Here is a 10,865-nt window from a genome sequence, read left to right on the forward strand (position 1 = left end):
TTCAAGTATGTAGAGATTGGTGTTGAAATGTGCAAACAGCAGCAGAGACACAACAAAAACATTTGCTTGAACCACCTGATATTTTTGTTTCCCCACGTATGCTCCGTTGCCTGCATGATTCCATCCTCTCAAAATTCCTTCCTCCCTAATTTTTCCCTAAAATTCTGATTTAGTAAGCATTTGTTAAGTGCCTACTATGTGCTGGGTGATGTTTTGTGTGCCTAGGACACAACAGTGACTGAAACAGACAAAAATCCCCGCACTAGTGAGTGTACCAGATCTTACTTCCCTGTTTAAGGTTTCACGCCCTTAATGAGTTGAATACTTGAGGACAGACATTCTGTGATCTCCTGCCCTGTCCCCATCAACTCTTCCGCCTCTGTGGCTCATCATGTTTATCTAGGTATTTGTAAAGTAGAAATCATCTGATCTAGAGAGACCTCAGGCTGTACCCCAGCCCCACCACTGCTGGCTGGTGTGTGATCAAGGGCTCATTCACTGGACTTTCTGAGTTTGGGGTTTTTCATTTGTAAAATGGAATTGGTAATGCTGAGCTCACAGAGTGCTCTGAATATTCAGTGGAAAAACAGGTGAAAGCCCCTCAGGATGGTACTCAGCACATTCCAGCTGTTAGTTAAACGTCAGTTTCTTATTTCTCCATGTAGAATGGAGAATCATGTCATATTTACCTTTCTATTCTGACGTATAGCTGATGCTCAATAGTCATTGGCTGAATAATTGAATATTAAGCTTATTGATCAGGTGCAAAAACTCAAAACAACTCCTTGGTATGTCCCGGTTTGCCACTGGATTAACATCTTTATGTAATTGTATCAATAATTCAAAATGTACAGGTGACCACAGTCTAGTTAAAGTTGTGTCTGATTTCGCAGCTGGGTTTTTATCCTAGTTCTTGTAGAATTCTTCCTAGAAGAAAATTCCAGAAACACAAAATGTGTTAACATGAGAGACAACCCCAAAGAGGTCAAAGATAAATTAGCATCGAACTTCATTTTGCCTTTCATGGAAAATTAAAAACACCTTTTTTTAATGTTTTGTGCATTCCCTAAAGAGTATCTTATTTTTTTCTTAAATTCAACCCATCAAAGCAAACTCTAATTTGCTATCTGGCTAATTCTGACACATTTTTGTCTACTGCAATGTACAACAACCTGAATAAACCTGGAGGACATTATGCTAAGTGAAATAAGCCAGAGACAGAAAGACAAATATCATCACATGATCTCACTTATATGTGGAATCTCAAAAAGTCGAAATCAGAAGCAGAGAGTAGAATGGTAGTTTCCAGTGGCTGGAATGAGGGAAATGAGGAGATTTTGGTCAAAAAGTATAAACTTTCACTGATAGGATGAACAAGTTCTAGGGATCTAACGCACAGCATGGGTTGTGATGGATGTGTTACTTAATTGATTGTGGTAACCATTTCAATGTATACATATATCAAATTACCACCTTATATATATAATTTTGAATATATACAATCTTTGTCAATTAAATATTTTAAAATAAAAAAATTAAATGTGCAGGTAAAAAATCTATCTAGTAGTCAAAATTAAGGATATTGATGCTTGATTGGATGTGGACATGGAAAAGAAGGAGGAGTTAGGGGCAACCCCCAAGTTTCTGGCTTGTAAGATGGGATATCTGAAGATACCAATTCCTGAGATAGAAAACCCTAGTGGAGTCAGGATTGCATATCATGATTTAGTTTTGAATGTGTTGGATTTGATATTCTTTTGAGGCAGTCTCCTAAATATGTCAGTTGTTTCTCCTAAGTAGGTGTATCTGTGGCTTCGAAGCTCAGCAAAGAGAGCAAAGGTGAACAAAGAAATCTGGGTGAGAGAGAAAAAGAGATTTCTGGTGTAACTGTGGGCGTGGGGCCATGGGAACCCTGTGTAAAATCCAAGTATGACGTGAGTCTTTAAAAGCAGTTGGGTCACCTTGAGCCTGCCTCGTCCCCGCTGTGCCTTGGGTTGTTCACCTGTAAAGTGAGAGTGTGGACCCCCTTTCGCTTTTGATTCTGGGGAGAGCTTTTCCAGGACATGGCACGTTTTTCATAGGAAGTTATACTTGTTTATTCTTCTTCTCCTGTTTGCATAAACATGATATTTTCAGAAGGTGTAGGAAAAAGAGTCATAAAGTGTCTTATTTGCTCAACAGGAACATGTGAAAAATAATGGGGCTTTAAGTTATCTAATTCTCAGCTGTGTGAGCACACAGTGATTGACAAGAAGGTCATCTGAAGGCTGGAGACCAATACCTTGGTATTTGAAACCCAAATTCTTAAATATGTTGGTCCTTTGGCTGAATCTGGCCTTTCAATATGTTTAGTTTGGCCTGAAGAAAACTTTTTTTTTTTAATTTAAAATTTTAATTGTACATATTTATGGGGTACATATATGCACATATTGTACAATGACCACTTAGGGTAGATAACATATCCAACCCCTGAAGATTTATCTTTTCTTTGTGGTGATTATGGTCAACATCCTTTTTTTCTAACTATTTAAAAATATATAATACTATTAGCTCTAGTTAGCCTACAACACAAGAACTTATTCTTCCTGTCTACCAGTAGCTTTGCGCCTGTTAATACACCTCTTCCCTCCTCTCCCCTCCCCTCCCCAGACTCTAGTAACCATAACTCTACTCTCTACTTCAGAAACTTCAACTTATTATTATCATTTTTTAGCTATCACATATAAGTAAGAACACGTCATATTTTTATTTCTGTGCCTTACTTATTTCACTTTACATGATATTTGCCATGCTCATCCATGTTACCACAAATGAAAGGATTTTATGCTTTTTCATAGCTCAGTGAGATTCCACTGCATAGATATACCACTTTTTAAAAAAATGTCAAAAGAAGACATACAAAGGGCCAACGGGAATGTGAAAAATGCTCAACATCACTAATCATCAGGGAAATGAAAATCAAAACAAAAATTTTTTAAAGAAAATTAGCTATTTAAATTTTTACAAAGGAGATTTTATGTGAAAGCCTAGATTTTTGCTGACAAATTGGGACATTTGGCATGGTGGATGTTGCAGAGCTGGAGCCCACTGCAATGCTGGGCGATGCAGGACGAGGGGTGTGCAGAACACCCGAGTCAGGGCCAGTTTTCCACGCTGCTTCCCTTAGAAACTGCTCTCGTGGGTTCACTTTGTCCAAATAGTTGATCAAGAAGCAAGGTGGCCCAGATTACAACAGTGTGCTTGCAGCTTCTTGGTTGCTAACACTGCCACAAAACAAATTACAGCAATAGAAATTTGCTTTTATAATAGGTCTTTCATAACTTGTATTGTAGAGAGTCTATAAAAAGACACACAGTATAAATACCCTGGGGAAAAAAATAGAAGAAGAAAAGAAGAAAACTTTCCCTAATACCATCATAAATAAGTAATTTTGTTGGTGTTGTTTTTCTTTAAGTTTAGAAATAGTTATCAGATCATGAAATTGAGCATTTTGAGGCAATGAATTCCCCAGCATGGGGGCCTAATGAGAGAACCGAAAACTGCCTGGGGCTGAATATCTGATGTTTGAGGCAGAAGAAAAGCTGAAATGAGGAGATAAAGTGCCTATCCTGTTGTGTAAACAGAAAGTGAATTAGAGAGGAAAAGTGTTTATGTACTATAAAGTCTAACAGCCACTTAAGTGGATGGTATTATCTCAGAAGGCAGAATTTGCTGCTAACGGCCACTGGGACCATCTCCCTGCTTGGCAGCTGCTTAGATTTTAAAGGTAGAAGAGAACAGAATCCTGCCTAGTGAGCAGCCAGTCCTCCAGGCTGTGAGTTCTGGGGGCGATCCTGATGCCCTTTGGGAGACAGTGGGCAACCAGGAGTGGCCCCATGTTTAGAAACTGGGAATATGTAGGTCATAAAAACAATGATGATAGTAGCTAATATATTCCCAGGAGCTGATGATATACCAGAGACTACATCAAACAACGTTTTGCGTAAGTCAACCAACTCAATTTTTACAACAATCCTACAAGGTGAATTTTGTTATAATCCCATTCTCTAGATAAAGAATTCAGGGCATCAGGAGTTTATTCCAGGAGTAGTAAGAGATTTAGGCACATATAGTTTGGTATAAATACTTATGCTTGGCATAATTTTTGGTGGAGGGCCAGACAGTAAATATTTTAGATTATTACTGGCCAGATGGTCTGTCACAGCTATCACCTCTGCTGTTGTAGCATAAAAGCAGCCACAGAAGTGGTGTAAAAGAATGGGTGTGCATGTGTGCCAATAAAACTTTATTTACAAAAACTGATAAGGGCCAGAATCCGGCCTACTATGCATCTTAGCTTGCTGACACCAGTTCTATTCTTGCTCTGTTCTGCCTCTCGGGAGCATACCGTTCCAAGAAGATCCTGTTGTAATGTCCATCTGCCTGGTGCTCTGTCTTTGCCCTGATCACCAAAAGAGAGACAGAAACTAATATAGCTACTTTTCCTCAACTTCTTCTGAAGTCTTCTATTCTTCAGTGTTTTGAGTGAGGTGTATTCAGAGTCAGTGCATACATCAGGTCCACTCTCAGAAGATGATGGGAACTTCCATTGAGGCATGCTTTGTTTTCCTGCCCCCCAAAAGTATTTTCTAAGCTTTTCATGGAAATGGGGATTTTCTTAAGAAATAATGCTCATGTTCCATATAGCCCTAATTGTGAGACTCTGTCTAGATGATATGCAAGCTGATTACAAGGGAAGGAAACCCAACCAGCTTAAAAACAAACAAACAAACAAACAAACAAACAAAAAACCTCACATGGTAATCTGTTGACTCACATAACTGAACAACAACAACAACAAAAAGATGAGAGTAGGCAAGCCTTGAGAAAAACTGGGTTTGGGGACTCGTATACAAGTGGCACAAACCTGCTCACAGGTGTCCAGGTCCAGTTAAATTTCAGGGGTGGGGCTCTTCTCTCTCTGTCACACTTCAGCATCAGGACTTGGCACACAGCTGCCTAAAGAACCCTCCCATCTGGTTCTTCCTCTTAGGTTCCATCTTTCAACCAAAAACTTCTTTTCTACTTCCTCCAGAGTAAACTTTACAAAATACAAATCTGATCATGCCACTTGCTTGGTTAGCACCCCCAGTGTACCCCATTTCCTGTAGCTGAACCAAGACCCCCCCGGTTTTTGTGAGGAGTGACTGAAGTGGTGCCATTAAGTGCCCTGCCTCATGTGGCAAGTGCCTTGTGAGGGTTTCCTGCCCTTGAAGGCAGATCTGGGAAGCCTACCCTGGTTCCCAAGGGTCGGGTGAGCCGTCTTTTCTCTACTGTCCCACAGAACCTGTGCTGAACTCTATGACAGTGTGGATTATACTAAAAAGCATATGTACTTCACAGGGCCTGGTTTTCCAAAGTCTTGCAGTTTTAAATATTGCCCTTGCAGAGGACTGGAAATTTTCCCCAGGCTATTGAGTCTCTGTTGCAAGATAAGAATTGTGGCACAGCAAGGTTGCTGGCTCAAAGACAGATTAGTTACTGATTGATATCTAAGTTGCTGGAAAACTGTTAGAGGGAGAAAGAATGTTTGCTAAGATCAAGCTTGTGTTGATAGGACCGCTTTATTGTCTACTGGAATGTCATCTGGCTTGTTTCACTGAAAGTTACCAGCCTATATTGTTAAACTATAATCCCACCTATGTTCTCTTCCTGTAACTTCCTGGTCTGGAAAATAAATGCAGGAAGAGAACCCCAATTTGGGGTTAATTTCCCAATAAAGGGATCCCTCTCACTGGAGCATTCCCAGGAAAGTTAACCACTTCGGGGCTTCTCACTGCTCAGAAGAGATGGGCTTTGAGTGATCCTTTGCACCTCTATCACCCAGGGGAAGTGGGGTGACAAATCAATGGGGGGTGGGTGAAGCAACACAAAGCAACATGACAGCTCTCCTTGAATCATTAATAACAATCACTTTTAAATTCTGCTGAGCACATACTATATGCCAGCCTTGTGCCAAACACATTTCATGGATTATTTCTCTTAATTCTGCAACAACCACATGAGAGGCAAGTGTAGCCCCACTTTACAGGTGAGGAAAATGAGGATCAGGTGCTCAAGTCACTTGTTTAAGTTAGGCTGGAACCAGGCAGTGGAACTAGGCTCGTTTCGGTCTGGAGCTCAAACCAATGGATCCCAAACTTTGCTTTGCATTGGATTCACCAGGGCCTCTTGAAACCTATCCGTGGATGGCTCGAACACCCTGACATTCTGCTTTGATTGCTATGGCTGACACTGGGCATTGGGATATTTTGAAGTGCCCCAGGTGATTTTAATGTGCAGCAACGTTTGGGAACCACCAATATACTCTGATCCTGTATCCATCTATCTTGCACCTGCTTCTTCCACTTGAGTGAAAAGTTGAGGGGAAGAGATGGTGGCTCTGTCTTCTGGGCTCTGGGCTTGAAACAGTATTTCTGGCAGCAGGCAACACCACCAGAGGGCCAGATGAATGGACAGATTGGTAAACGAGTCAGTGGGTGGGCATGTCTAGCAAGAGGGAGAACTACTCACTGCATTTCACCCTGCAGAGTCAAGCAGAATCTGGACAGTGAGGGCAAATGAAGCTTCTTAACAATGAGGTGTTTACTCTGATTTGGTTTGTTTGTGCTCCAGGCCTACCTGGGAGAGTGACGATGAGGAAGACAAGGAGAAGAAGGGACGAGGGTGCTCCCTGTAGTACCAGCCTGCTGTAGTATGTGTACTCACCCAGTTTGTGGCTGAGTTGCCTGATGCAGGTCAAATGACCTACATGCTGGGCCCCGACTGGCAGTTTGACATCACCGACCTCGTGACCGAGTTCATGAAGGTGGAGGAGCTGAAAATCGCTCAGTTACAAGATGGCAGGACCCTTGCTGGTCAGGAGCCGGGAATAACCACAGTACAGGTAGAGGACATCTGCTTCTTGCTGCTTCCCCCAGATACCAGACCCATCATTTGTATGTGTCTAGATACACGTTTGTGTGAGGAAATTCTAGGTAGGTGTGTGTTTGTGTGTGAAAGAGTATAACAACAACAAACAATATGCAGGAATCACCAATCAATGTAACCCATATTCAAAAATGAATTTTTAATGAAGGAAGCACAGAAAAACTTTTGCACATTATAGATGCTATTGGGATAAAATATCTTACCCTTTTTGCCAGTGGATGCTAAGTTAAAACATAAAATGCAAACCCTGATACCAGTCATAGGTAACCCCAGGAGATATGTAGTATTGTCTGCACACATTTCTAGTTGTCACACCTGGGAGGGGGGTTGTTACTGGCACCTAGTGGGTAGAAGTCAAAGATCCTGCTAATGACATTACAGTGCATAGGAGAGCTTCCCACCAAAACAAAACAAAACACAAAGAAAAACCCTGTTAGCCTGAAATGTAAATAGTGTTGAGGTTGAGAAATCCTGCCTTATATGATACTCAACCTTCTGCATATCGTTAATGGAAATTAGTGGAACCTGAGAATGCTGGTTATTTTCTAACTGAAATACAACCATTTCACTTTGTGGTTCTTGGAGTGTATAAAAAGTTTTAAAAGTTTGAACAATAGCATAACAAATTCCTAAACAAATTCCATAGTGTATTCATTTATCAGAGAGCTAGGAGAACACTGTGGTGGAAGCATCATTAAGGAATTTAAATGGTTATGTGTATAGCAGAGACACAAGTTTTCTCACTTACCTTGAAGGTCCTCTCGTCTCTCTCTGACTCCATCCTGGCTGAGAAGAGAGTGATCGTCCTGGATGACCAAGTCACCATCGCGGAGCTAGGCATGCACCTTGTAGCTGGCTTATCTCTTTCCATGTAGCCTCACAGAGCAGACAAAAGGGCCATCGTCTCAGCAGTGGCTGCCCAGGACATTCTTCAGTCCCCACAACAGGTTAGATTCCCAGAGGCTCTGTGTCCCTGGTCAATCAAGACAACTCCTCTCTCTTGCTCATCACATCCTGCAAAGGAGAGCAGTAAAGCACTCATAGCGAGGACTGGTGCTTCTTGAAGCTCCTGCTGCTTCTTATCCAAGCTGTTCTGTCTCTGAGAAAACTACACAGAGGTTTGGATAATTTTTTACTCTTATTTGCTTTTTTAGCCACAGCACACATATCCAAATACCACTGTTCAGTGGTCTAATCTGTACAAGGAAAACTACTGCTAGACCCTAACCAAAAGATCACACATTTTCATTTCTCTCAAACAAGTAATATTTGATACTAGAATTATTTTGTTTTGGCTATTTAAACAACTATGGCTAATAGGCACCTGATTTCAGTTGATTTATATTAATTATTGGCAACTCTAAACCTATGCTCCATCTTTAAGGTTGTAGCAAACCCGTTTAAATTATCCCAAGGTCATTGTATCTTTCAAGCATGTCATCACCCATGATAAGTCTTTCCTCAGATACGTCAAGCTGAGCATGTCTTTCTGATAAAGAAAGCTTGACATGAGATTATCCTGAGCAGTAGCCTGATTACTTGCTCCTGAAATTGATTCAGATGCATCATGTGATCTTTCAAACTCTTTTTGAAACGTCAAAGTCAAATTCTGCTATATGACATTTAATCAGTTAGCATACACATGACTGCATTCATTAAAGTAGATCATTTGTTCCTCGCAACATGGAGACTACAGCACATAATTTATGGCAGTTCATTGTATGACAGGCACTATTCCAAATTTTAAGACATTGGGGTTAATTTTTCTCATTCTATATAATGAAAACATATTTTATAGGAAATCACATTTGTGTACATGTTTATAAAGAAGGAACCTGATTATAATACAATGCTTTGCTTTCATTTTCCTTAGGAAGCAATAATCAGTTCTTGGATTTTGTTCAGTGATGGTTCAGTGACACCTCTAGACATTTACAATATCAAGGATTTTTCAATTACTGCCTCATCATTGGATGAAATGGTGGTGTCTGTCCAGCCAAACCTTGAGTCCAGATGGCCAGTTGTGATTGCAGAAGGTGAAGGGCAAGTACCCTTGATTAAGTTAGAAATGATGATTAGTGAACCTTGTCAGAAGACCAAGAGGAAGAGTGTTTTTGTTGTGAATAAAGGAAATGTCAAGTTCAAATAGGAACCAAGTATTGATGAGCACCAGAGAGGCAGTAATGATATTGATGGCATAAATTGCGAATATAAAGACCACCTTAAGGGGGGGGATGGGAAAGGCTGGTGGACTGGCAAAAAGTTACAGTCAGACAGGAAGAATAAGTGCTGGTGCTCTTAGGTGACAAAAGCTAATGATATTGTATTGTATATTTTAAGAGAGCCAGATAAGAGAACCTCAAATGTAATAAACGATAAATGTTTAGGTGATAGATATGCCAACTATTCTGATTAGACCATTATACGATATATACATGAATTGAAACCAAAAATTGTACCCCAAAAACATGTACAATGAAAAAAATATTTTTAAAAATTATTTTAAAATTTAATTCTTTTAATTGAAACATAATTGATTATACGTATTTATGGGGTACTATAAATTATTATTATTATTTTTTGGCAGCTGGCCAGTATTGGGATCTGATCCTGTGACCTTGGTGTTACCAGCACCACGTTCTCTCAAGTGACCTAACTGGTCCGTCCCCTATATTAAGAAAAAGAAGAAGAAAAAAAGACCACCTAAGTAATTCCATAGAGCATGAAGGGAACCAGGAGAGAGCAGTTCAGGAATGTTCCAATGTGGCACATCAGTTGGTCAAGAGGAAAGTACCAACAAAAGCACAACCCCACAGTCTCCCATGGAAGGAAAGGATAAGAAGTTACTCAAGAGTGGTGGTCCAGACACTCAAGGGAAGTTACCAGAACCCAATAATCCTGGTGATCTTACAGTGACCTCAAGGGGGTTAACAGACTTGGAGACTGGCATGTATGCCCTGCTCTGTGTCTTCTGCCTGGCCATTCTGGTCTTCCTAATCAACTGTGTGGCATTTGCTTGGAAATATAGACACAAAAGGTTTGCTGTGAGTGAGCAAGGCAACATCCCCCATTCCCATGACTGGGTCAGGCTGGGGAATGAAGTGGAACTTCTGGAGAACCCCGTTGACATCACACTCCCGTCGGAGGAGTGCACCACCATGATAGACAGGGGGCTGCAGTTTGAGGAGAGGAACTTCCTTCTGAATGGCAGCTCCCAGAAGACTTTCCATAGTCAACTGCTCAGGCCTTCTGACTATGTCTATGAGAAAGCAATTAAAAATGAACCTATCATTCCTTCGGGCCCAAAGAGGAAGCGAGTCAAGTTTACTTCCTACACCACCATCCTCCCAGAGGACGGCGGCCCCTACACCAACTCCATCCTGTTTGACAGTGATGACAACATCAAGTGGGTCTGCCAAGATATGGGGCTGGGGGACTTGCAGGACTTTAGAGACTATATAGAAAGACTGCAAGACCAGATGTAAACTCCTTTCTTATGTTTGTACTCACCTTTATGCCTTCTGTTTTTTGAATGGTGGAGCAGTGAGTTTGATCAGCAATAGGGGATGATCTAACAAAGTTTATTTTGTGGAGGTCTGGTGGGATCCCTTCCTAAGCAGGTATCAGAGCAGACAATTTATAAGCCAGAATGTGTCCCTAGACAGCTACAAGGAGGTACTGCGAGCACTGTAGATGACATTCTCACAAACTCGCTGGAACCAGCTCAGTGCTAATGCAATCAGTGTAAGAGTCATGGATGTTGTTAGTCATCTGAGGGTAAACAGCCACTTGGAATTGAGAGGATATGGAGATTGGTTTTTCTATTCTCAGTCCTTTGTAAAGCACAGCGGACATTACTTGCCCTTGGCCTGGGATAGATGTATGTAAAAGATAAT

The 10,865-nt window shown here is 41.0% G+C and overlaps 1 pseudogene; it reads left to right on the forward strand.

The window, feature by feature from the left end:
• The first annotated feature begins 1,929 nt into the window (after positions 1–1,929).
• On the forward strand, positions 1,930–10,580 carry LOC103593043 (annotated as a pseudogene).
• Positions 10,581–10,865: the final 285 nt, after the last annotated feature.

The sequence above is a fragment of the Galeopterus variegatus genome, unplaced genomic scaffold (genome assembly GCF_000696425.1).
Source record: "Galeopterus variegatus unplaced genomic scaffold, G_variegatus-3.0.2 Scaffold1265, whole genome shotgun sequence".
Taxonomy (NCBI): domain Eukaryota; kingdom Metazoa; phylum Chordata; class Mammalia; order Dermoptera; family Cynocephalidae; genus Galeopterus; species Galeopterus variegatus.